The sequence below is a fragment of the Callorhinus ursinus genome, unplaced genomic scaffold (genome assembly GCF_003265705.2).
Source record: "Callorhinus ursinus isolate GAN/ISIS: 27379988/994484 unplaced genomic scaffold, GSC_fseal_2.0 scaffold2, whole genome shotgun sequence".
Taxonomy (NCBI): Eukaryota; Metazoa; Chordata; class Mammalia; order Carnivora; family Otariidae; genus Callorhinus; species Callorhinus ursinus.
This window is the reverse complement of record NW_027397064.1, coordinates 10,832,586-10,858,425: the sequence shown is the minus strand read 5'-3', so window position 1 is coordinate 10,858,425 and position 25,840 is coordinate 10,832,586. Positions and strand designations below refer to the sequence as shown.

The window sequence follows — 25,840 nt, the reverse complement described above, 5'->3', positions numbered from 1 at the left end:
AAATTTAAATTTAACTGGACATCCTGTATTTATTCTGGCAACTCTATTCAGCTGCAGTGCACACAAGTGTACAATCCTTACAGACAAGTAGGGTGGAAGATCTCATTGCTTTCTCATCATTTGTATCAACTCATTCTGGGTGAATGGTCTTGGCTTCACGTTGGTATACTCATTTGGTTGCCGCAGACCTTCTTCTCATAAATATTGACCTCAAGAGCATCACTTAAGTGTTATTATGGCAAAAACTCCTTACTACCTAGGAATAAAGACCGATAGGAAGCAATAACGAGATTGAAGGAAGCAGGAAAATCTGTTCTAATGCACATACACATGTGAGTGCCCCACGGCACACACTCCTATTCACTCACACAAACTCTCATCATCTCTACATCTCATTCCCGTCATTACCCTCTCTTTTTCCTCTTCACGGAATTTTCTACACTACCCAATTCCCAAACCTATGTAATCTGCCCCAGTTCTTCTCATTCTAATGAGTCTGCTGAAAATAAGGTTATTAACCAACTTCTACTCGTGAAATCCAGCAGACACATTTAGTCCTCACCTTACCAGTTCTCTGCTTCATTTCATATGTTTTACTGTCCTTCCTTCTGCAAACACTGGTATGGTTTGAATTATGTCCCTCAAAAGACATAATGAAGTCCTAATTCCCTGTACCTGTGCATATAACCTGATTTGGAAAAGGGGGCTTTGCAGATGTAATCAAATTAAGATGAAGTCATTAGGGTGGGTCCTAATCCAATGTGACTGATGTCCTTATAAGAAGAGGGAAATTTAGGGTGCCTGGTTGGCTCAGTCAGTTAAGCATCTGCCTTCAGCTCAGGTCATGACCACAGGGTCCTGGGGTTGAGTCCCGCATCGGGCTCCCTGCTCCGCGGGGAGTCTGCTTCTCTCTCTGCCTCTGCCCTCTTCCCCCTGCTCATGCTCTCTCTCTCAAATAAATAAAATCTTTAAAAAAAAAGAGGGAAATTTGAATACAGACACACACACAGAGGTGAATGCCATGTGAAGATACAGACATAGAGGGTAGATGCCATATGAAAACAGAGGCAGAGACAGAGGTGATGCAGCCACAAGCAAGTAATGCCTGGAACCTCCAGAAGCTGGAAGAGCCAATGAAGGATCCTCCCCTCCAGGTTTTGAGGACAGCATCGTTCTTCTGACACTTTGATTTTGTACTTCTAGCCTCTAAATTGTGAGAACACACTTCTCTTGTTTTAAGCCGCCCAGTTTATGGGATTGATTATGGCAGCCCCGAGAAACTAATATACTCCCCTACTTTAGTCCTCATGACACCGTGACATTATTTTCTGAAATTTCCCAATTCTTTTCAGATGTTTAATCTTATTTGTCCATTTAATATGTAAATGTTGTTATTTACCGGAGTTTGACTTTCAGTCCTCTACCCCTCTCATTTTATGTGATTTACTGAAATGACCTTATCTACCACAGAGCTTTAACTACCACCTATGTACTGCCCACCATGTATAAATACAACAGCTAACTGCAATTCATATTAGTAGTCTTAGTCAGTAGAGAATAGAAACAATGGTTCTTTACATCTCTTGGTCCTAAACACAAGTAGCACCATCTTGAAAACAAATCACATCTAATCCCTCTTAAATTAGTGGAGGACTTTGTGACTGAGGAAACGCATGTACCTTGACAAGCTTCCCATTCTCACTTTGTGTCCCAGAAGTGAGCCAGTCAGATTCCTCAACCCTAACTTTCCCAATAGTCATTAAAAATGTTAATTCTGAGAGCAATGTAAACGTTTATTCTAACAGTTATTGTGGGGCATAAGAGGTCACGGAATGAAAACTGCTGAGTGAGACTAATTCTGAGTATCTTCCTAAATCGGCAGAAATGACTGAACCAAGCACTAAAGAACCCAAGTCCCCATCAGGATTATTTTAGGACCACTATGCTGGCTTTATTTATTTATTTATTTATTTATTTATTTATTTATTTATATTTTAAAAAATGATGTCCATTTCATTCTTTCAACGTTTTGAGGTGATTTACAGAAAATATAGAAAATAAAATAATAATAAAAATTAATGATCCTATGAAAACTGCTTAATAAAGTTTCTAAGAGTGCTGTGTAGCTTAAATGGGCAAATATGTGAAAATGGGTTTATTATTATAAAGCAACAAAAACACGAAAGGAAGGTATTATTATTTTGTGAAAAAGAAAGTTGCTTTTCAAAGAAATAAAAGTCTCATATCAACTTAGAACTCTGTGCAAAATCTAGTATGAGGGCCCAGTTTGTGTGAAACAAGCATGAATTTGACAGACATCCTGGCCTCTCCGTTCTTAAAAAGCAGAGTGAAATCAGTGGAGATCAGCTAGTTCTGGGAAGAGAATGTAAATGACAACAAACCATAACCAGAAAATGACTGTCTCTTTTGTAGACAACATTTTTATATTGTTGGAGTTTATGAGGATTTTGGCAGCCTCCCCAATCTCTATTGGGTCTTGATTTTTTTTTAATTTAAAATGGTACTTATTAACCTGATTTATATTTGAAAAATGCCATCCTAATGGAGCTGAGTCTTCATGATGGATGCATCCCATCACAGTCACCTACTCATATGCCCAAGCACATGGGTTCTATTGTCCCAGATGGAACACACCTGTGACTTCCCTGGCATTTGGCACAGAACTGGCCTGACATAAACCCATTCCTGAATGGCACATTGTCCCTTTGCTCCTTTTCTCTCAGAACGTCTCCTTTTAGGAAAACAGAAAACACACCTAGGTAAACAACAAAGCATGTTGTCATAAAGGGCCTTTAGTGAGGCATGAGCCAGCCAAGATGAGAACGTGGTTGATTATCGCCAGCACAGTCATCCAGGAAACATGCAAATAGGAGTTGCAGGGACACAGAGCAATAATGTTTTCCACTGTGCTGAGCTGCACAGTGACACAATTACAGGCCCATCTGCAGGAAGTCATACTTTCTGGGAACCTGATAGAAGGTCTGCCATTCCATTTTTCTACCTGCACCAAAAGCCAGATATTGCTATGTCATCTACTTCAGCACCTTGGTTTCAGTCTATCAGATCTGGTAATGAGATGACTTCTTAACTTGGGGGATACCCTCGGCGCTGTCCCACCCCTCTCATGACCAGCAAGCACGTAGATCTTCAGCCCCCTCTTCACAGATTATTCTGAGAAAATCTGCTGACTGGAGGATATTTCCCCTATAGTAGACAGATGAACAAAACAAAATGGATGGAAATAATTAAATAAAGGATGAAGGAATTGGCAAGCCGGAGCTTGGCTAACAGAAAAGAATCTGCTAGTTAATAAATTGAGGTTGAACATGATGGGGTTGAAATGTAACCTTTACAAGTAGAATCTATAAGAATTCAAACTTAAAATGTTGGAAAACACAGTGACGGACCCATCTTTGTTTAATAGTGACTTCAGTGATTTAAGAATTGTAAATTCTAATAGAAGTGAAACATAGAAGAAAAGAATGAAAACAGTACCTTTTCAATTCTTCTAGAATAAAATGGATTAGAAAAATATTTGTGAGGATGCTCAAATAAATGAATGAGATCAGATATATACCTGTGTCTCCCTTGAATTTTCTTACATAAAAGGACTTCCAAAATCTGTGCTACTCAAATCTCATTGAGAAGATCTGCCTACATTTCCAGATTGATTAAAAAAGAAATCTTATATACTAAGATCAAGGTAGACAATATAACTTTAAATTATAAAAAACAAATCAAATTCTTCAGCTTGCTTCTCTTATGTATGGGTTTCTCTTATGTATGGGTTTCCTGTTTATTTTAAATTTATAATTTTTGTATATATTTTCCTACCACCTTGAATGGGTTATAAGGGAACAGAAGGGATTTTAGGCAGCTGTTCTCCTACCAATCAAAGACTACATTAATTAATGTTAGCCCCATTATTTCATTGTACAAAATCACTACATAACTTGTTTCAATTATAAAACCTAATGTTGATGTCAGAACTATAGAAATGTGAAATATTCATCAGAAAGAAACAGAATCTATAGTCCAAGATTTTCATTTCATAGAAGGGGAACCTGAGACTCAACAAAGATAGTTGTTACACAATAAAACACATTTCAGAGTTGGTTGTATTTATTTTTTAAAGGATTTATTTATTTATTTTAGAGAGAGAGAATGAGAGGGGGGAGGGGCAGAGGGAGAGAGAAACTCCTCAAGCCGACTCCCTGTTCAACGTGGAGCCTGACACAGGGCTCAATCCCAGGACCTTGAGATCATGACCAGAGCTGAAATCAAGAGTCAGACGCTTAACCAAATGAGCCACCCAGGTGCCCCCAGAGTTGGATGCATTTAAACAAAATTGTCCTGGAATTAGAACGTAGCTCCTTCAGAGACCTTGTCCACTGATGTCAGGCTTTATCTGTTTTACTCACGAGCTGGCAAAAATAAAGAGGTCTAGTATCTCAAAGATGGAAGGCCAGTTAGAGGCCACCTTATCCCTCTGGCTAATAGATGGAGATGTGAAGAGTAACAGACACAAGAAACTATTTCCTTAGGACTGTGTATTAGTTAACTAGTTAATATTGGGAGTTAATGATCTTTTACCCTCCATTCAATAGTTTACCCAGAGCAGAGAGAATTCAGTCTTATTCTAAACCCAGTGAACCTTAGAAAAGGTGCTTAGTTTATTTGGTGACTTACCTACCACAAGTGAACATCAGAATATTTTATTCTATAAACTGCATGAGACAAGCATTCTACCAACCAGCTGTGCAGATGACCCAAAGAAGAGGACTATGAGAGGTAAATCCACCTTCCGGAACACACGGAAGCCCTGAAATTATTAATGTTGCAGCGGAGAAAGATGCTTCCCTGAATGCACTCAGTTCCTTCTTTGTATGTAAACCCCTGCTTTGGCATTCTCAACTTCCTTCTCGTCAGGCTTGTGGTGCCTCTGAACTGCCATCTCCACTTTTTTTAAAACATCCTCTAGGGAAAAGGTTGCTATCATTCATACCTTAATGAATTTTTCAATTGGAGTTGTACTTTGGCCAAAGGAATTTGTATTTTAAGTCACATATGTATTTGTAGAAAGGTTTTTTTTTTTCTCCCCCTCCTTGTAAGAGCAGCAACAAGTAGGCAGGAAAAGCATTTGGGAGTACATACAGTTTTTTTCTGACATCCTTGAAATAACACCATATGGTTGGCTTCCTTTGTTGTCTTTGAGTAAGCCAAAATCTGGTCCCACAAGGCCTGCTTGCTAACCAGGGCATAGTCATATGGCCACAGATTTGTAGAGCACACCTTCCAAGGTGTGGCCTGTGATGTGAAAGGTCATCTGTTTTTAGTGACCCTCCCAGAATTCCCCTTGTCAATATGTAACAGGTGACTGATAAGTACTGAAGGATCTGTATGAGTGCACAATTTAATTCAACTTTGTTTTTGTAATATCACTGGAGAGTCTAATTGAGGTGAATATTTCAAATTCCAATATAATTACTTACTGCACAATAATGGTTTTGTAGTTTGCAAATATCAATAGAATATCTTCCAAGTTATTTATCACTTTATTAAACCTATAAAAGAAAATGCCAGAGAAGCATGTCTAGAAAGACTGAGTTGTACAATCTAATTCCAGCTCTGCAACTGAACTGTTCATTCATTCATTCCCCATGCATGCATGCATTCAACAAACTTGTACTGAGCTCATACTATATCCACCCTGTAGAACTTAACATTCTAACAGAGGAGAGAGACAACAGCTGTAATAAAAAAGCAAAACATATTTTATGTTAGAAGATGATATATGCTTTGAAAAATGAAAAAAAAAGGTACATCAAAGTTAAAGGAATGGGGAGAACGCAGAACTGGTCATGATTTTGCGGGAACTTAAAATTGCAATAACTAGGAAGGAAGGGGTATTATGGAGGACATGACTTAAGGGATGGACTTGAACTATACCTATGAACCTCTTAGTTTTCTAATTTTTGAAAGGAAAACATATAACTTAAGTTAAAATAATGGCTGAAAGAGAGTAAGAATTATAATTAACATCTACCCACATAACCTTGCTATGGAATGAGAAAGTTGTAGATTTCCATCACTACCACCCTTCCACCACACTCCAATCCATTCCTAATTATATGTCTCCAGAACTTGCCAACAGGCTCACAATTTATCCCTGTGTTTCCTTTGTTTTTTGTTTTTGTTTTTGTTTTTGTTTTTACTTTTTCAATCTATTCTGCACTCAATAGCTTGATTTTGTTCTTGAAACATGACTCTGCACATGATCCACACATCTTCAGAATGTTTTCATTGCTCCCAAAATTACACCTATCAGAATGACTAAAATTTAAAAAGATTGACAACACCAAATACCAGGAAGGATGTGGGAAAACAATTATTCATACATTTTTGGTAGAAATGTAAAATGCTACAGCCACCTAGAAAATAGTTTAGCAGTTCTTTAAAAAACCTATCATGCAACTACTTTTCTGAATTGTATTTTAGACATTTATCACAGAGAAATGAAGACATATGTTTATACAAATCATATACAGAAATATTATAGCAGCTTTATTCATAATATCCGCACACTGGAAACAACTCATATGTCCTTCCACAGGTGAATTGTTAAACAAACTATGGTCTATCCACACCATAGAATACCATTCACAAACAAAAAAGAATAAACTATTGGTACATAAACAACCTGAATGAATTTCCAGAGAATTATGCTGAGTGAATAAAGCCAAGTCCAAGTTACATACTGTAAGTTTCCATTTATATAATAGTCTCAGTATGACAAATGTTATAGAAATGGAAAACAGATTAGTAGTTGCTATGGGTTAAGGAAGGGGTGGAGATGGGAGGAAGGTAGGGATCTCTATGAAAAGGTAACAAGAAGGATTCTTGGGGTGATGGAAATGTTCAGTATCTTACTATTCCAATGTTGGCATCTTGGTTGTGATATACTACAGTTATACAAGGTGTTACCATTGGGGTAAATTGCATAAAGGGTACCTGGGATCTTTCCATATTATTTCTTGCAACTGCTTATGAACCTACAAATAATTATAAATAAAAAGTTTAATTTTTTTAAAAAGCTACATTTGCTTTCTTTTAGGTCAATTTCCATTAATTCAATTAGTATTTGTCAAGTTTTGATTGTCAGTCTCTATTCTTAAGAGTCCATTCAATACCTGAATGGCAAGCATGTGTAATCTCACAAGCCAAATGATCAGTTAATGGTGGCTTCCTAGAGCGCTTTGCTGAACGGGGTTGTGAGTCCACACATATCCAAGCAGGCAAGAGTGCCATAATAGACTATCAATGTCTACAATGAATGTGGAGATGAAGGGTGCCAGATGACATCTCTGATCTCTTGAGCAGTGTCAACACATAAACAAGATTTACAATATTAGAGGGTAAGCAGTAATAAACAGTAGTAATAAGTAATTCGGCCTGAGTATGTAGGGAAGACACCAAAATTATGGAGGCATTTTTTTTTAAAAAGGCATAATTATTTGCAACAACATGGTTGGAACTAGAGGGTGTTAAGTTAAGCAAAATAAATGAAACAGAGAAAGACAATTATCATATGATCTCACTGATATGTGGAATTTAAGAAACAGAACAGAGGATCGTAGGGGAAGAGAAGAAAAAATAAAACAAAACAAAACCATAGAGGGAGACAAACCATAAGAGACTCTTAATCATAGGAAACAAGCTGAGGGTTGCTGGAGGGGAGGCGGTGGAAGAATGGGGTAGCTGGGTGATGGACATTAAGGAGGGCATGTGATGTAATGAGCATTGGGTGTTACCTAAAACTGATGAATTGCTGACCTGTACCTCTGAAACCAATAATACATTATATGGGGGTTGGGGGGGGAGAGGAGCCAGATGGCAGAGGAGTAGGAGACCTAAATTTTGTCTGGCCCCAGGAATTCAGCTAGATGGGGATCAAACCATTCTGAACACCGATGAACTCAACAGGAGATCAAAGAAAAGAATAACAGCAACTCTCTGAACAGAAAAGCGACCACTCTCTGGAAGGTCTCTTCTGATTTGTTTATTGTATATTTTTCTGGTGTTGTTGTTACCCTGTTAGCGTTTTGTTCTCTCATTCATCTGTTCTCCTCTGGACAAAGTGACAAGATGGAAAAAAATCACCTCAAAAAAAAAAAAAAAAAAGAACAAGAGGCAATACTGACTGCCAGGGACCCAATTAATACAGACATTAGTAAGATGTTGGAACTAGAGTTCAGAATGACAATTTTAAAGATACTAGCTGGGTTTGAAAAAAGCATGGAAGATATTAGAGAAACTCTTTCTGGAGAAATAAAAGAACTAAAAACTAACCAAGTCAAAATCAAAAAGGCTATTAATGAGGTGTAATAAAAAATGGAGGCCCTAACTGCTAGGATAAACAAGGCAGAAGAGAGAATTAGTGATATAGAAGACCAAATGATAGAAAATAAAGAAGCTGAGAAAAAGAGAGATAAACAACTGCTGGATCATGAGAGGAGAATTTGAGAGATAAGTGATACCATAAGAAGAAACAATATTAGAATAATTTGGATCCTAGAAGAAGAAGAAAGAGAGAGAGGGGCAAAAGGTATATTGGAGCAAATTATAGCAGAGAACTTCCCTAATTTGGAGAAGGAAACAGGCATCAAAATCCAGGAGGCACAGAGAACCCCTCTCAAAATCAATAAAAATAGGTCAACACCCCAACATCTAATGGTAAAACTTACGAGACTCAGAGACAAAGAGAAAATCCTGAAAGCAGCTCGGGACAAGAGATCTGTAACCTAAAATGGTAGAAACATTAGATTGGCAACCAGACCTATCCACAGAGACCTGGCAGGCCAGAAAGCACTGGCATGATATCTTCAGAGCACTAAATGAGAAAAATATGCAGCCAAGAATACTATATCCAGCTAGACTCTCATTGAAAATAGAAGGAGAGATAAAAAGCTTCCAGGACAAACAAAAACTAGAGGAATTTGCAAAAACAAAACCGGCCCTACAAGAAATATTGAAAGGGGTCCTCTAAGCAAAGAGAGAGCCTAAAAGTAATGTAGAGCAGAAAGGAACACAGACAATATACAGTAACAGTCACCTTACAGACAATACAATGGCACTACATTCATATCTTTCAATAGCTACCTTGAATGTAAATGGGCTAAATGCCCCAATCAAAAGACACAGGCTATCAGATTGGATTAAAACACAAGAGCCATCAATATGCTGTCTGCAAGAGACTTATGTTAGGCCCAAAGACATCCCCAGATTGAAAGTGAGGGAGTGGAAAACCATTTGCCATGCTAATGGACACCAAAAGAAAGCTGGGGTGGCAATCCTTATATCAGACAAATTAGATTTTAAACCAAAGACTATAATAAGAGATGAGGAAGGACACTATATCATACTTAAAGGGTCTATCCAACAAGAAGATCTAACAATTGTAAATATCTATGCCCCTAACATGGGACCAGCCAATTATATAAGCCAGTTAATAACAAAAGCAAAGAAACACATCGAAAACAATACAATAATAGTAGGGGACTTTAACACCCCCCTCACTGAAATGGACAGACCATTTAAGCAAAAGATCAACAAGGAAATAAAGACTTTATATGACACACTGGACCAAATGGACTTCACAGATATATTCAGAACGTTTCATCCCAAAGCAAAAGAATACACATTCTTCTCTAGTGCCCATGGAACATTCTCCAGAATAGGTCACATCCTGGGCCACAAATCAGGTCTCAACCAGTACCAAAAGATTGGGATCACTCCCTGCATATTTTCAGACCACATGCTTTGAAGCTTAAACTCAATTAGAAGAGGAAAGTCAGAAAGAACTCAAATACATGGAGGCTAAAGAGCATCCTACTCAAGAATGAATGGGTCAACCAGGAAATTAAAGAAGAATTAAAGAAATTCAAAGAAATTCATGGAAACAAATGAAAATGAAAACACAGCTGTTCAAAATCTTCGGGATGGAGCAAAGGCAGTCCTGAGAGGAAAGTATATAGCAATACAAGCCTTTCTCAAGAAACAAGAAAGGTCTCAAATACACAACCTAACCCTACACCTAAAGGAGCTGGAGAAAGAACGGCAAATAAAGCCTAAACCCAGCAGGAGAAGAGAAATAATAAAGGTCAGAGCGAAATCAATGAAATAGAAACCAAAAGAACAGTAGAACAGATCAACAAAACTAGGAGCTGGTTCTTGGAAAGAATTAACAAGATTGATAAACTCCTGGCCAGACTTATCAAAAAGAAAAGAGAAATGACCCAAATAAATAAAATCGTGAATGAAAGAGGAGAGATCACAACCAACACCAAAGAAATACAAACAATTATAAGAACATATTATGAGCAGCTATATGCCAGCACATTAGATAATCTGGAAGAAATGGATGCATTCCTAGAGATGTATCAACTACCAGAACTGAACCAGGAAGAAATAGAAAACCTGAACAGACACATAACGGGTAAGGAAATTGAAGCAGTCATCAAAAATCTCCCAACAAACAAAAGCCCAGGGCCAGATGGCTTCCCAGGGGAATTCTACCAAACATTTCAAGAAGAATTAGTACCTATTCTTCTGAAACTGTTCCAAAAAATAGAAATGGAAGGAAAACTTCCAAACTCATTTTACGAGGCTACCATTACCTTGATCCCAAAACCAGACAAAGACCTCATCAAAAAGGAGAATTACAGACGAATATCCTTGAAGAACATGGATGCAAAGCTTCTCACCAAAATACTAAGCAATAGGATCCCACAGTACATTAAAAGAATTATTCACCACGACCAAGTGGGATTTATCCCTGGGCTGCAACATTGGTTCAACATCTGCAAATCAATCAGTGTGGTTCAATACATTAATAAAAGAAAGAACAAGAACAAGAACCATAGGATCCTCTCAATAGATGCAGAAAAAGCATTTGACAAAGTACAGCATCCTTTCTTGATCAAAATTCTTCAGAGTATAGGCATAGAGGGTACATACCTCAATATCATAAAAGCCATCTATTCTCAATGGGAAAAAACTGAGAACTTTCCCCCTATGGTCAGGAACATGGCAGGGATGTCCACTATCACCACTGCTATTCAACATAGTATTAGAAGTCCTAGCCACAGCAATCAGACAACAAAAAGAAATAAAAGGCATAGAAATCAGCAAAGAAGAAGTGAAACTCTCACTCCTTGCAGATGATATGATACTTTATGTGGAAAACCCAAAATACCCCACCCCCAAACTGCTAGAACTCATACAGGAATTCAGTCAAGTAGCAGGATATAAAATCAATGGACAGAAATCAGTGGCATTCCTATACACCAACAATAAAACAGAAGAAAGAGAAATTAAGGAGTCGATCCCATTTACAATTGCACCCATAACCATAAGATACCTAGGAATAAATCTAACCAAAGAGGCAAAGAATCTGTACTCAGAAAACAATAAAATACTCATGAAAGAAATTGAGGAAGACTCTGTGACCCCGAGGGTCCTAAGACCACACTGTCCCATGAGTGTTCCACCCTCCACTTAGCCACTGGAGCAACATCCCTCAGCGGAGCTGACTTCTGTGTAAAAATCCAAGATATCCATTGACAGATGGATGGGTAAAGAAGATGTGGTATAGGGTGCCTGGGTGGCTCAGATGGTTAAGCGTCTGCCTTCGGCTCAGGTCATGATCCCAGGGTCCTGGGATTGAGTCCTGCATCAGGCTCCCTGCTCCTTGGGAGCCTGCTTCTCCCTCTGCCTCTCTCTCTCTCTCATGAATAAATAAATGAAATCTTTAAAAAAAAAGAATATGTGGTATATATATACAATGGAATATTATGCAGCCATCAAAAGGAATGAGATCTTGCCATTTGCAACGACGTGGATGGAACTGGGGGGTGTTATGCTGAGTGAAATAAGTCAAATCAGAGAAAGACGTGTATCATATGATCTCACTGATATGAGGAATTCTTAATCTCAGGAAACAAACTGAGGGTTGCTGGACTGGTGGGGGGTGGGAAGGATGGGGTGGCTGGGTGATAGACATTGGGGAGGGTATGTGCTATGATGAGCACTGTGAATTGTGTAAGACTGTTGAATCAAAGCCTATACCTCTGAAACAAATAATACATTATATGTTTAAAAAAAAAAGAAGAAGAAGATAGCAGGAAGGGAAAAATGAAGGGGGGAGGAAATCGGAGGGGGAGACGAACCATGAGAGACGATGGACTCTGAGAAACAAACTGAGGGTTCTAGAGGGGAGGGAGGTGGGGGCATGGGTTAGCCTGGTGATGGGTATTAAAGAGGGCACATACTGAATGGAGCACTGGGTGTTATATGCAAACAATGAATCATGGAACACTACATCAAAAACTAATGATGTAATGTATGGTGATTAACATAACATAATAAAATTTAAAAAACTAAAAATTTAAAAAATTTAAGAAATAATACATTATATGTTAATTAATTGAATTAGTTTATAAAAATGTTAATTAATTTTTTTTGCTCTTTTTTATGTTATGTTAATCACCATACATTACATCATTAGTTTTTGATGTAGTGTTCCATGATTCATTATTTGCATATAACACCCAGTGCTCCATGCAGAATGTGCCCTCTTTAATACCCATCACCAGGCTAACCCATCCTCCCAACCCCCTCCCCTCTAGAACCCTCAGCTTGTTTTTCAGAGTCCATTATCTCTCATGGTTTGTCTCCCCCTCTGATTTCCCCCCTTCATTCTTCCCCTCCAGCTATCTTCTTCTTCTTCTTCTCCTTCTCCTCCTCTTCCTTCTTCTTCTTCTTCTTCTTCTCCTTCTTTTAACATATAATGTATTATTTGTTTCAGAGGTACAGCTCTGTGATTCAACAGTCTTGCACAATTCACAGCGCTCACCATAGCACATACCCTCCCCAATGTCTATCACCCAGCCACCCCATCCCTCCCACCCCCCACCACTCCAGCAACCCTCAGTTTGTTTCCTGAGATTAAGAATTCCTCATATCAGTGAGGTCATATGATACATGTCTTTCTCTGATTGACTTATTTCGCTCAGCAAAGCACTCTCCAGTTCTATCCATGTCATTGCAAATGACAAGATTTCATTCCTTTTGATGGCTGCATAATAGTCCATGGTAGATATATATACCACAGAAGGCATAATATAAGGGAAATAACTTTCCATAGAGAGGAAAGCATGTGTATTGGCATAGTGAGAAGTGCTGGGTGGTTGCAACAGAGCAATCCTATATAAGAATGGTGGGAAGTGAACCAGAATAGACAGCTTGGGGCCACCTGCTCTTGGGCTCTCCATTGCATACATGCTAATGATTTCAGTTACTCATAATTTTAATGATCCTCAGAATCAAGGGCACATCATAATTTTAAATATTTTTTAGCAGCATACAGAGAGTGTCTTTATCTGGGGCCCTCATCATCACTACTTTTGTGCATGTGAGCAGTATCACTTATAGAAAAGCAAAAAAAAAAAAAAAAAAGCAGACAGAGAGAACCCACTTCATTCTGGGGAACTAGCCTCATCCCTGGAAGTTAATCTTTTTCCCAAGTGCACCTGGCTCTGTTCAAAAGTATTATAGATCAGGAAAAAGCTTGAGAAAAATTTGTTTAAGTTGAATTAATTTTCACAACTGGTGCATAAAGATGCAAATACCATGCCTTTGAAGAGTCACATATGGTACATCACACATGCTAGTCTGGATTTCTTAGTATGCGGCATTTGGATACATGATAGAAGAGTAATTCCCAACCTGGTTGATCATCATTCTTATCCAGGGAACTTTAAAAGTCTAAATTCTCAGACCATATTCCAAATGTACTCAGTGAGCCTCTTAAGGAAGACCTAGGGATGTATTATTTTAAGCTCTCAAGTGGTCCTACTTTGGGGCAAGTTTGAAAAGAAGTATATTTAAAACTTCAGGCCTCTGATGGGCTGAATTGTGTGCCCCCAAATTCACATGTTGAATCCTTAACTGCCAGAACCTCAGAATATTACTATATTTGGAGATAAGATTTTTAAGGAAGTAATAAAGCTAAAATGAGGCCATTAGGGTGGGCCCTATCAACCGACTGGTGTCTTTATAAAAAGAGGAAATCTTCACATGCAGAGAGACAGCAGGAAAGGGCATCCATAGTGGGATGACCATGTGAGCACACAGGAAGAAGGTGGCCACCTGCAAGGCAAGGAAAGGGGCCTCAGAAGAAACCCAACCTGCCAACCCCTTGATCTTGGACTCCAGAACTGAGAAAATAACTTTGTTGTTTGAGCCACCCACTCTGTGCTATTTTGTTGTGGCAGCCCTTGACACTGATAAAGGCTGAAATCCCATAGAACGCCAAATAAAATAAAGTTAGAATACTTGGTCTAGTGAGAAAAGTGAAGGTGAGAGAAAAGTGGAGAAGACCCAGCAACAGCTAGAAGATGAGGGATTGGGGAATCACCCACAAGAACTGGGGATGTGCAAACTAGAGCCCACTGGACAAATCTGCCCCATTACCTATTCTTGTCAATAAAATGTTACTGAAAGACAGGGGCACCTGAGTGGCTCAGTCGGTTAAGCATCTGACGTTGGCTCAGGTCATGATCTCAGGGTCCTGGGATCGGGCCCCGCATTGGGCTTCCTGCTTAGCTGGGAGCCTGCTTCTCCCTCTCACTCTGGCCCTTTCCCCCCTCTGCTCTATCTCTCTCTCAAATAAATAAATAAAATCTTTAAAAAAAATTTATTGAGGGGCTCCTGGGTAGCTCATTTGGTTAAATGTCTGCCTTCAGCTCCGGTCATGATCTCAGGGTACTGGGATCAAGCCCCACATCAGGCTCCCTGCTCAGTGGGGAGCCTGCTTCTCCCTCCCACTCTCCCTCTGTCCTTTCCCTCTCTCTCTCTCTTTCTCTTTCTCAAATAAATAAATAATATCTTAAAAAATAAATTAATTAATTTAAAATATTTATTGAAAGACATAGTTGTGCTCATTCATTTGCAATGTCTCTTTGGCAGTTTCCAGCTACAATGGCAAAGTTGAGTAGTTAAAACAGAAACCATTTGGCCCATAAAGCCTAAAATTTTACTATCTAGCCCTTTCCAGAAAAAAAAAAAAAAACTGTCAATTCCACACTAGAATATAAACTACAAGAGGGCAGGAACTTCATTTATCTAACACAGCACTGTCAAGATAAGTTTCTGCTTTGATCAAAGTATTTTATCTGTGCTGTCAGTACAGTAGCCACCAAACACATGTGGCTATTTAAATTTAAATTAATTACAATAAAATGAAATTTAAAATTTAGTTCTTGAGTCTCATTAGCCACAGTAAAGCTTGCCATAACCATATATGTGGTTAGCGGCGACCCTACTGTCTAACATAGGTCTGGTGTCATTCATCACTATATTCTCAATGCCCAGATCAGTGCCTGGAAAATAATAAAGAAGCTTTCCAGAAATCATCACTAAATGAGTAAATGAACGAATCAGTATGGAAGGAGAATGACATTTAATTGTTCGTTCGTACATAAGCGTTAAAATTCACATTGAATGAAATTCCAAACTATGCCACTGTGGTAGGCAGAATTATAAAGAGATGCCTCCAAAAATCCACATCTCCTGATCTTTCAACCCTAACTGAGGTACTTTTGTAAAGGGACTTTCCAATTGTCATTAAGGTTATGAATCTTAAGATAGAGAGATGATCCTGGAATAGCCACATGAGCCCTATCTCAACATGTGAATCCCTAAAAGCAGAGAAGTTTCTCTGGCTGGAGTCCAAAGACGGATGTTGCCGAAGAAGGAAGGAGAGGAGCCAGAGAAATGAGAAGTGTCAAAAGGATTTCTCCATCCTCCATTGCTTGCTTGAAGGAGGCCAAGAGACTTTCTCATCCAGGTGGCCTCCAGAAGCTGAGAACAACCTTCAGCCAGCAGCTGTATGGCTCTGAATTCAACCAACATCCTCAATGAGCCTGGAAATGAATTTCTCCCTTGGGCCTCCAGAAGGGGACACAACCATGTTCTGAGGCTCTGAGCAAGGAACCAGTGCCTGAACTTCAGACCCAGAAACCGTGAGATGAGAAATAGATGGTAAGCTGCTCTGTTTGTCATCATCTGTCACTTAACCAGCCACAGTGCAGACATTAAGTCTCCCAAAATTAGATTTTTAGAGTGATTATAGGTAAAGCATGAATAATTATATATTTGAAAGGAAAACCAACCCTCAGCCCATCCTCCAGCTATCCCTTCTTAAGGATTTAGGGGAAAAGGCAAGCATTCCATTTATGTAAGACAATCCTGCCTGGTTGAAAAAGACATCTTTGGAGCCAGTGTGAAAATCAGCTGTACTTGCCAGTCAGATGGAACACAAAACCACCCAAAGACGCCTCCCCTCAATGCGTACACCTTACCAAGTTCTACATTATCGAGGGCTTTGTGAAGAAAGTTTCAAGACCAATTAGACTGAAGCATCTCTAAGGTGACACACAACAATCACAAGCCACATAACCATGCATTCATGTTTTATGTCACTCCCCTCTCATGTAGTCGGGTTTCTTTCACATATCTCTTGAGATAGCCAATTATGTTTAACATATAATTACAACATTCTCAGGAAGCCCAAACAAATATAAATATAACAAAGTTATGTCTACCCAACACATTTAGCATCTAGCTAGTTATTTTCAAATACCTTTAAGGTAATGGCAAACATTTAGAAATGGCATTGGCCTTCATGATAATCTAATAGCCCACAACCCTCTTCCAAGAGAGCACAGTTGTCTCTGTGATAATGTCAGGCCTAGAACCCCTTTATTTTGATACTATGGCCTGTACTTTTCCTATTACCTTTCTGGTATTTCACGAGCCTCACATCTTGGTGAATACTTCCTGTAACTTTCAGAGTGCAGCTTTCTGAGTTTTCACTCTACAATGTATACAATAATGGTAAAAATACAGAAGATACTTTTCAAGTTTTACCCAAACAGAATACCAACTTTTATTCCCCTTACACTATGTATTTCACAATTTCTTACTCATTTTTCTTGGTTCTTTTAGTCCCCGTTTCTCATCTTCTTGGCATTACCAATATTGTAATGGGCTTCTTCCGTATCCTAAGCCTCTGCCTATCTGCTTAATAAATTAAGAATATAAAAAAGTGAGCTGTCCTTTTTCTTTTTCAAGATTTTATTTACTTGAAGGGCACCTGGGTGGCTCAGTTGGTTGGCGACTGCCTTCCCTCAGGTCGTGATCCCAGGGTCCTGGGATCGAGCCCTGCATCGGGCACCCTGTTAGGCGGGAACCTACTACTCCCTCTCCCATTCCCCCTGCTTGTGTTCGCTCTTTCACTGTGTCTTTCTCTATCAAATAAAAAAATGAAATCTTTGAAAAAAAAGATTTTATTTACTTGAGAGAGAGAGTGAAAGAGAGAGCATGAGTGGGGGGGAGGTGCAGAGGGACAAACAGACACCCTACAGAGCAGGGAGCCCTGTGGGGGGCTCCATCCCAGGACCCTAAGATCATGACCTGAGCCAAAGTCAGATACTTAGCCAACTGAGCCACCCAGGCATTCCAAGCTGTCCTTATCTTTGAATCATATGGATTATTATTAATTAATAAATTCTATGAATTATTATGCCATTACACAACTCTGATATATATCAAATCTAGGATTAATATTAGGACTATTTGGTCCTAATTTGCCTGTTACTGACAAGGGACAATAAGTTCTAAAAAAGATCAGAGAAAAGTTAATTCCATGCTCTTCAAGATAGAGAAATTTATAATATTTTTGATTGTTTTTTTCTCTTTCTTGTGTTAGAGCTTAATTCACATTTTAAAAAAGCATATTCTCATTTCTACTGAAGTATCTTTTTAACATATTTGGATGGTCTTGATTGGTTTAACTTAAGGCAAGAAAATGGACAAACAACAGAAAAGGAAAAAGAAGAAAGTTGTGTAAGTGGTCTTAATAATAGAAAATATGAGCATCAAGTGATGTACATTTCCACATGTCAGTGTGATTGAGGCAGCACTTTTGATGATCATCAATGTGCACATTGTGACGTTAATAGATTATCAGTATAAGGAAATAAGGAATTTTCGTGAGGAAGCTTATTCATGTCTGCTGAAGAAACATTTCCCAAAGCATCATGAACAGAACACTCATCCCAGAAATGTTAATAGGTGCTCCTCATCAAATGGAATTTATGGTCAGATACAATTGAGCAACTCTTCGGGCTGCATCCCATTCTTGGAAAGTTGTAATTAGGATAAATGTGTGACAAGTCTAGAACAGTCATTGAGGAATTAAAATTCCTTCATTTAGTGAAATCCAGAACGCTCTCAAATTTATTTTACTAAAGGACTCTTTTCCAAAGAACATCTATTAATATCTCATGGGAAATGTTCTGCAAGAATAATCTTGCATCGATTTTTTTTCTATACTTAGTTGTAGTTCCAGTTTCAGGCTCTACAAAATAGTGAATATTTCCTACTGCACATGTTTTACTGTGGTCTGTATAAAATGTTTTAAGTAACCTGCAGGAATGTATAAAATAATAAAAATGTTCCCAAACCTGAAGGACTGGAAAGAGAAAAAGATGGTTATTTTTTTTTCATCCAGGAGCTGTTTCGTCCATCACTCTTATCCTAATTCCGTCTTTCCTTTCCTTGCACACAAAGCCAAGGGGAGAGGTTTGCGGAGCACTGCAGTTGACGAGAACTTTGCTTCTGGTGGTGAGTCTATCAAAGATGCATCAGAACTGAATATTGGTGAGTTTTGTACAGGCCAGAACAAAAGAGAAGACATTTTAAGGGAAGAGAACATAAAGGAAAGTCAGAGTGGGAAAAGAAGCAGCAGATTTCTGAAGTTATTTTGAACTTGGCTGGAGATAATTCATATAAAGCTCTGAGCAAAATGTGCCTTACACAGGATGGGCTTACAATTATTATTACCATGATTAATTGTCACAGGAGAATTACTTTCTCTATCTTCTATTTTCTGACCAAAGAGAAGAAATCAAAAGTCCCCTCCCTCTTGGAGAGTATTGCAGACACTCACTGTACCTCCCTTCTCTCCCCTCTCCCCCCACCCGACTTCCGTCTCCCAGGGAGAAAGCATGCCCAGCCTGAAGGGGTAGAACATGTCTTTATCAGGACATGTGAGCCCTAGTGGGCAGAGTCACTGTGTCTTAAAGGAGGACCTTCCAGTGCCGGGTCCTCTCTGGCCTGCTTGTGCTTGAGCACAGAAGACCGTTTGGACCTCTCATTGGTAGTACTCTTGAACTTCCTTTCTGCTCGGCATAGAAGCTGGAGCCTTTATCCCTTTTTCCCCTCCTATATGAAATAGGCCCACATTTCACACAGCTCGATGGGTCCACCTCCACACAGCTGGATGGGTCTAGCTGCCGTTAATTCAGAAAAGTGAGAGTGGAAATATCCTCATGATCTTAGGCCCACATTCTCTAATCCAGCTCTTACCAGAAAGTTCTACAAAAGAGAACATAGGGTGCCTTCAGCTGCAAAGAACAAAATACCCAATAAAAATGATTTAAACAGTTGGGATTAATTTCACTTATGTACAAAAAAAAAAAAAAAATATCCATGGCAGACCCCAGAGTTAATCCAGAGACTCGACAACAGGGCTGCAGATGGATTCTGTGGCCTTTGTCTTGGAATTGTGAAAGTTCTGAAACAGTTTCACGCATCCTATCTTCACACGATATTGTCCAAATTCAACAGCAGGGTGAGAGTATCTCCGCCCACCAGTCTTCAGGCAACTCCGTAACTCCCCTGGCCGGGATTAGGTCATATGCCCATGTTATGGCAACAGGGGAGGCTGAGAAATGGAGTCTCCAGCTTTTCCAGCCTTTGTAATGGTGTGGGGGGAGGGAGGGTCTTGCCCACAAGGAAGAAGAGAGATGGGAATGGTTATCAGGCATGCAGCTATCAGAGGATCCAATCTGATGCACACATAGTGTCGTAAATGCTCTCCTGGTTTATCAACTGTCAAGAGAATATCCCAGTGAACTATCATCCAGGTCCCTGAAGGGTAGGTTAAAGAAGTTGTAGATCCTTAAACCTAATATTTATAAAGGAAGAGGAAGGGGGAATAAATGTTTACAGGAAGGAGCAGAGGGAAATGGAAAAGGGGCAATGATATAAAAGACTGAAGCCAGGTCATAGGAGACTATGTACTCGTTCCTAAGAATCCCCACCCAGGGTCCCATCACTGGGCTGGTGCACCCATCCCATGAGTGACATGAGTGTTGGTGGCAAAGGTTCACAGCCATAGCATTCCCTGAAAATCACTGATGGTTGAAGGGAGCTGCCTCAGCTGGAGATGCTTAGGACCTGCTGCATCCATAGTGGGCTGAAGCCCCTGAGACAAAGGAACAAAATGCAGTCTCCTTGCCCTCAAGATGGAAGAACTAAAGCATTCATACTCCAGAGCTCCCTTGGGTCAGGCCAAGGCTAGATGTCAGCTGAAAGCATGTCTGTGCTTAGCTTCTTCCTTTGGCCTCCTCTGCTCCTCTCTCTTCCTTAATGGGTTCTTCTGGGAACAACTCCTTAATCATTTACTTGCACAAGAACTCTTATCTCATATTCACTTCTAGGGGATCTGACCTAACACTGTCAGGAGTGCCAAGCTAAGAAATTTCAATTGCATTATAAAAGCAATGGGGAATTTAAATTAAAAAATTAAAAAAAAAAGCAACGGGGAGCTATTGAAAGTTTTAGAGCAACCGTGCTTGAAGATGATTCGTCTGGCAACAGCCTGGAGAAAGAATTAATGGAAATGGTTGCCCCTGTATTACTAATTATCACGCAAAAGGTATGGTCTTGGAATTGATACATTAGAGAGAGGAGAGACATTCTCAAAGATCTCTCCTTTATGACTCTACATAGATTTACTCCAAAAAGAGTTGCAGTATTTTTCATTACAAAATTTCTGGCAAGAATTTCTATGGGTATCACTTGCCAGAAGCCTATAGTTTACAAGTTTGCTTTTATATTTTGTGGATAACCTTGAAGTATGTTTTTTCTCCTTATGACATTGCCCAGCCTTATCCACTAAGAACTGAACAACAACAACAAAATAAATGTATGAATGAAGAATGACTTAAGTTAGATATAGAATTTTTTTAAGGCATGATTTAAACTCAGGAGGTAAGATAGGCCCTTGTAGATTTTCTTACCCTGGAAGTTCTTTAAGAAAAATAAATAAAAATTGTAAAACACCTGTGCTTGATGGTTTGAGTGTAAATTAACCTGAGTTCATGACCATGCTCAGAATTCCGCAGGAAATCCCCTCTGAGGGATGATTTCAGGTAAATGACAGGGCTTAAAATCACAGAATCTAAATCTGTATCAAGCATAAGACAGATGAAAAAGGATACTTATGCGGCTTTTGTACAAAATGTTTACAGCTGATACGCTAAATATTTCTATATAATGTATTTGCTAGAAATCAAAGGGAGATATTTTTATTCTTGTTCAGAGGGTTTGGAAGAATCTAAAGTAGAAACAGATTTATTTTATGTTACCTCCCCCAGTGAAATTATAACTATGTAGCAACAAAAGTTAGGTCTGTTATTTGCATCAAGAAAGACTGGAAACTATTTACGAATGTAGCTTTCTATTCAGATAACTCTCAAACCCTGATCCTGGGAACAGCTCTGAATAAAGAGGAAAAACAATAAGAATAATAACTTTCACTTATCTTAGTCACTCAGAGAGTTAGGGAGTGTGATATTTAAGGTAATAAAGCACAGTACTTTTGGTTTCACTCCCTAAACAAAACTTTTCTAAACCTTTAATATGTCTTAAATGTGGTGTTGTGAGCTTATGTGACAGAAATTTACATAGTAAACACTTAATTACTTATTCCCTGGCATTAAAACATTATACATATCCTGCAAGAAATTTTAATTTTCAAAGCTAACACTAACGTGCTACAAAGCATAAGAATTTCTTGATGATGCCAAACTTCCTGAAACTCCTAGTATTGTAAAAAATGGTGGTAAAGTGAGTTCTTGTTCACTCATGTGTTTATCGTACAGATAGTTTTTAAGCATCTGTATTTCTTAAGATTGCTGTAGGCACTAGAGACAAGGCAGTAAGCAAAGTAGACAAAAGCCCCTGCCTTCATAAATACAGCATTATAAGAGACAGACATTGATTTTTTTTTAAAAAATGAGAAAAAAATATATAATATGATAGCAACAAATGCTATCAGAACAAATAATCATTCAGGAAGGGAGTGAGTTCTGTCTAGGTTTGGGAAAGGGAAGCAATTACATATTTAAATAGGTAGTCAGGAAAGATCTCACTAAAAAATGAGATTTTCCCAAATGACTTATCTAAAGGAGGTAAGAATGAGCCAAGCAAATATCTGGGAGAAATAATTACTCAAGCAGAAGAACTGCAAGTTCAAGAGAGAATACCTGGAAGCTCAAAGAGGTCACACCAGTATGGCCTGAGCCAAGGGAAAGCATAGTAAGAGAAAAGTAAGAGCGGTCACAGGGCATTGCTGGTAAATTTTTGGTTTTCACTTGAGTACTATGGGAGGCATTGGAGATTCTGCACTGGATCTTGACATGACCCATATTGTATTTTAACAAGGAAAGAGATAGAAAGGGACTGCACTGGGGTCAAAGAGACCAGCTCTTACAGCTTTTGCTATAAACAAATAGGAGGACAACAGTGGCATTGACTAGGGTAGTGGCTGCAGAGCAGTGAGAAACAAAGAAACTCGAATAACTTTGAAGGCAGACCCAAAAGAGTGTGCCAACTGATTGGATGTGAAGTGAGAGAGAAGTAGTCAAAGATGATGCCAAGGTTTTCTGCCAGAGCTTGGGAGGGAGTTGGAAGGATTAACTAAGATGAAAAGACAGTGAAAGAGCAGGTTTTAGAGAGCATATGAGGACTTCAGTTTGGACATTGTATGAGTTTGCTAAGCTGCTATAAGACAAATAAGGTGCCTTGAATATCATACACTTATTGTCTCACACCTCCGGAAGCTAGAAGTCTAAAATCAAAGTGCCAGCAGAGTTGTTTCCTTCTGGGGGTGTGAGGGAAGGATCTGTTCCAGATCTCTCTTGTTGGCCTGTAGACAGCTATCTTTTCTCTGTCTCTTCACAGTATCTTCCTTCCTTGTGTGTTGCTGGGTCCAAATTTCCCTTTTTTATAAGGACATTAGTCACATTGGACTAGGGCCCAGCCCAATGACATCCCTTTAACTTAGATTACTACTGTAAGGGCCTTATCTCCAAGTAAGGTCACATTCTCAAGGACTGGATGTTAAGACTTCAACATATGACCACATTTCAACCCATAATAGATATAATAAGATCAAGTTGACAAAATGCTGTGTTATCTGTGTCCTCTCTAAGTTGAGAGTTATTCTGAATACATAATAATAATTAATTTGGAAACAGAATGCCCCTAATAATGTCAAAATGCAATTCTTGAAGACAGGATTTGTCATTCTTTTTGCTTGTTTGTTGGTTTTTAATTTCACCCACACTGTGGCTTGAATATAGTGGAAATATTATCTGAAAAAAATTTAGCCACAATTCACAGAACATCTTGTTAATAGAAGCTTTTCCTACAAGCACATCTATAATCTTCCCTAACAAGAAGTATGATGGCAGGCAAATACAGGATTAAATCATTCAGCCACTCAGTTATGTCACCAAGGATGTTGGGCTGATTATTTTTCATTTCTGCCATTCATCAAGTGTTGTGACTCTCTGGTTGTCCCCTCATCATTCCAAGATGGCTGCTGTAGCTCCAAACATTATATCCTCACACAATTATGACCAAAGAAAAGAAGGAGAGTTACTTCCAACAGGTTATTTTTGGTTTTTTGTTTTTGTTTTTGTTTTTGTTTTTGTTCTACCACAGAGTCAAAATTTTCCTAGGAAACATATCCACCAGCTCTTGCAGATTTCCTTTAGGGAACTCAGGATTGCATCATATGCCCTCCTTTCTAGGGAGACAAGGAATTGGGTATCTTGTAGTCTCCATTTTTTATGAGGGCAAGACTGCCCTCAAATTATAAGGAGGATCAGAAGGACAATGTCTTCCATGATAAATCCTCAATAAATATGTAATAATCCTGCTGATAGAAAGTCAATGATGTCAGTAGTTAACTATTTTCTTAGAGTGAACTCTAGACTCCATAAGAGATTTCCTTTAATATTAGATATTTGATCCCTATAATTTCCAATCAAAGAAGAGGTACTATACATACTACCTCCAGTTTACTTTACTTAGATTTTCAACTTAGACTTTTTAGGAAAAAAAATAGCATAGGCAGAAAATCAAGAATAAGACAAGACACCATATAACAAAAGAAAATTTGATTAGAAGCCCTAGTACCATAATTCCTCTAATTACTCACCACCATCTGAATGGTAATTGTTAGTCAATGGATAATACTGAAAGCAACTGATGAAAATTTTATGAAAAGGAAAACTTATTTACAGTGTGAGAGTTCTGAGAAGTGGTGCTATCAGAAGTCCTCCAAGTAAGAAGCCAGAAGTGTTGACTTAAGGATTTCTTCTCAGGTTCTATAGTATGTTTGGTCTGTCTCACTCAGCACTGAATCATCTTAGCACTATTATTGACTTAACCACTTACTATGTGTACTATTTCTTTTCCCACTGAATAGAAACTCTTTGAGGGCAAAGGATACATCTTTTATAGCAGCATCTCAACCGGGGATGATTTTGCCCCTCTGGAGACATTTAGAAAATTCTGGAGACCATTTTGGTTGGTTCCAGGGAAGGAGGTACTATTCACATCTAGTGGGTAGAGTGCAATAATGCTAATAAATATCTTCCAATGCACAGAACAGCTCCCTCCACCATCACCAACAAAGAACTGAACCCTGAACTTAGTAATGCTAAAGTTGAGAAACCATTTTTTGCAGGAATCCTCAAAATTCATCATTTAATATTATAGGTATTTGTGCCAATTCTTATAACTGAGGATTCAGCTGTAAATAAGCATTAATATCTTCTTCTGACACTTGCTAGTGTGAACTGTTTAGGCTCAACAGATTCCCCTGTGCATGGAAATTCCAGTGTCCCCTAAGAACGTGTAGACCTTTTGTGTAACTCAGGTCTAAGGTGATGGTAGATGTTATGGAATTATTTGCTGAACAGAATTGAAATTAATTTGATGTTCAAACTAATAGAATAATCTTTGGGCCCTTGCAAATATTTCTGCTAGTGTTTCCGCCTAGCTGAAAGGACTTGAACTGAATGCAAAATTATGTTCTAAAGTTCTCAGAGAAGTGCTTTTAAAAACTGTTAAATGATTGCAGATGACATATCTATTTCAGTTTCAGTGAGAACATCTGAGAGAGATAACAAAGTGGTCTGAAGCAATTTCTACCAACAATTTGAGGAAATTAGAAAAGACGCCAGAAAACCATACTACCACAGAGGGAGATGAAATGCATAGCCTGTCTGAGAGATCAGGAAAGGGAAAGTGCTGTGGTATCTTGTTGTTCTAAAAGCCCTTTCAGTGATCAACACTTTGTGTTGCAAGATCCACAGAAAGAGTTTTTGGACATCTTATTCTGACCAAGGGCCACCTGGCCTTTTTCAGTTTCCAGTAGAGGATGTTAGGAAGGATTTGGCTTGTGTGAGTAGGTATCCTGTGTTACACTTTCTGGTAAGTTGTTTCATTTGTTTGCAACGTTCTTAAATTGTGAAAGAAAAAAAAAAAGGAGGGGAGATACAAGTAGGGCTTTTCTCCATTATGTTCAAGTATTTGGCCAGAAGCTCCTCCGAGA

The 25,840-nt window shown here is 38.7% G+C and overlaps 1 long non-coding RNA gene across 1 annotated transcript in view; it reads left to right on the top strand.

Moving 5' to 3' along the window:
- LOC141370158 (uncharacterized) overlaps positions 1 to 25,840 on the top strand; it is an 81,300-nt gene that overhangs the window by 20,400 nt on the left and 35,060 nt on the right. Inside the window, exon 2 of the long non-coding RNA XR_012373977.1 lies at positions 18,656 to 18,804. This is a non-coding gene — a long non-coding RNA (uncharacterized lncRNA). The remainder of the gene's footprint in view (positions 1 to 18,655; positions 18,805 to 25,840) is intronic.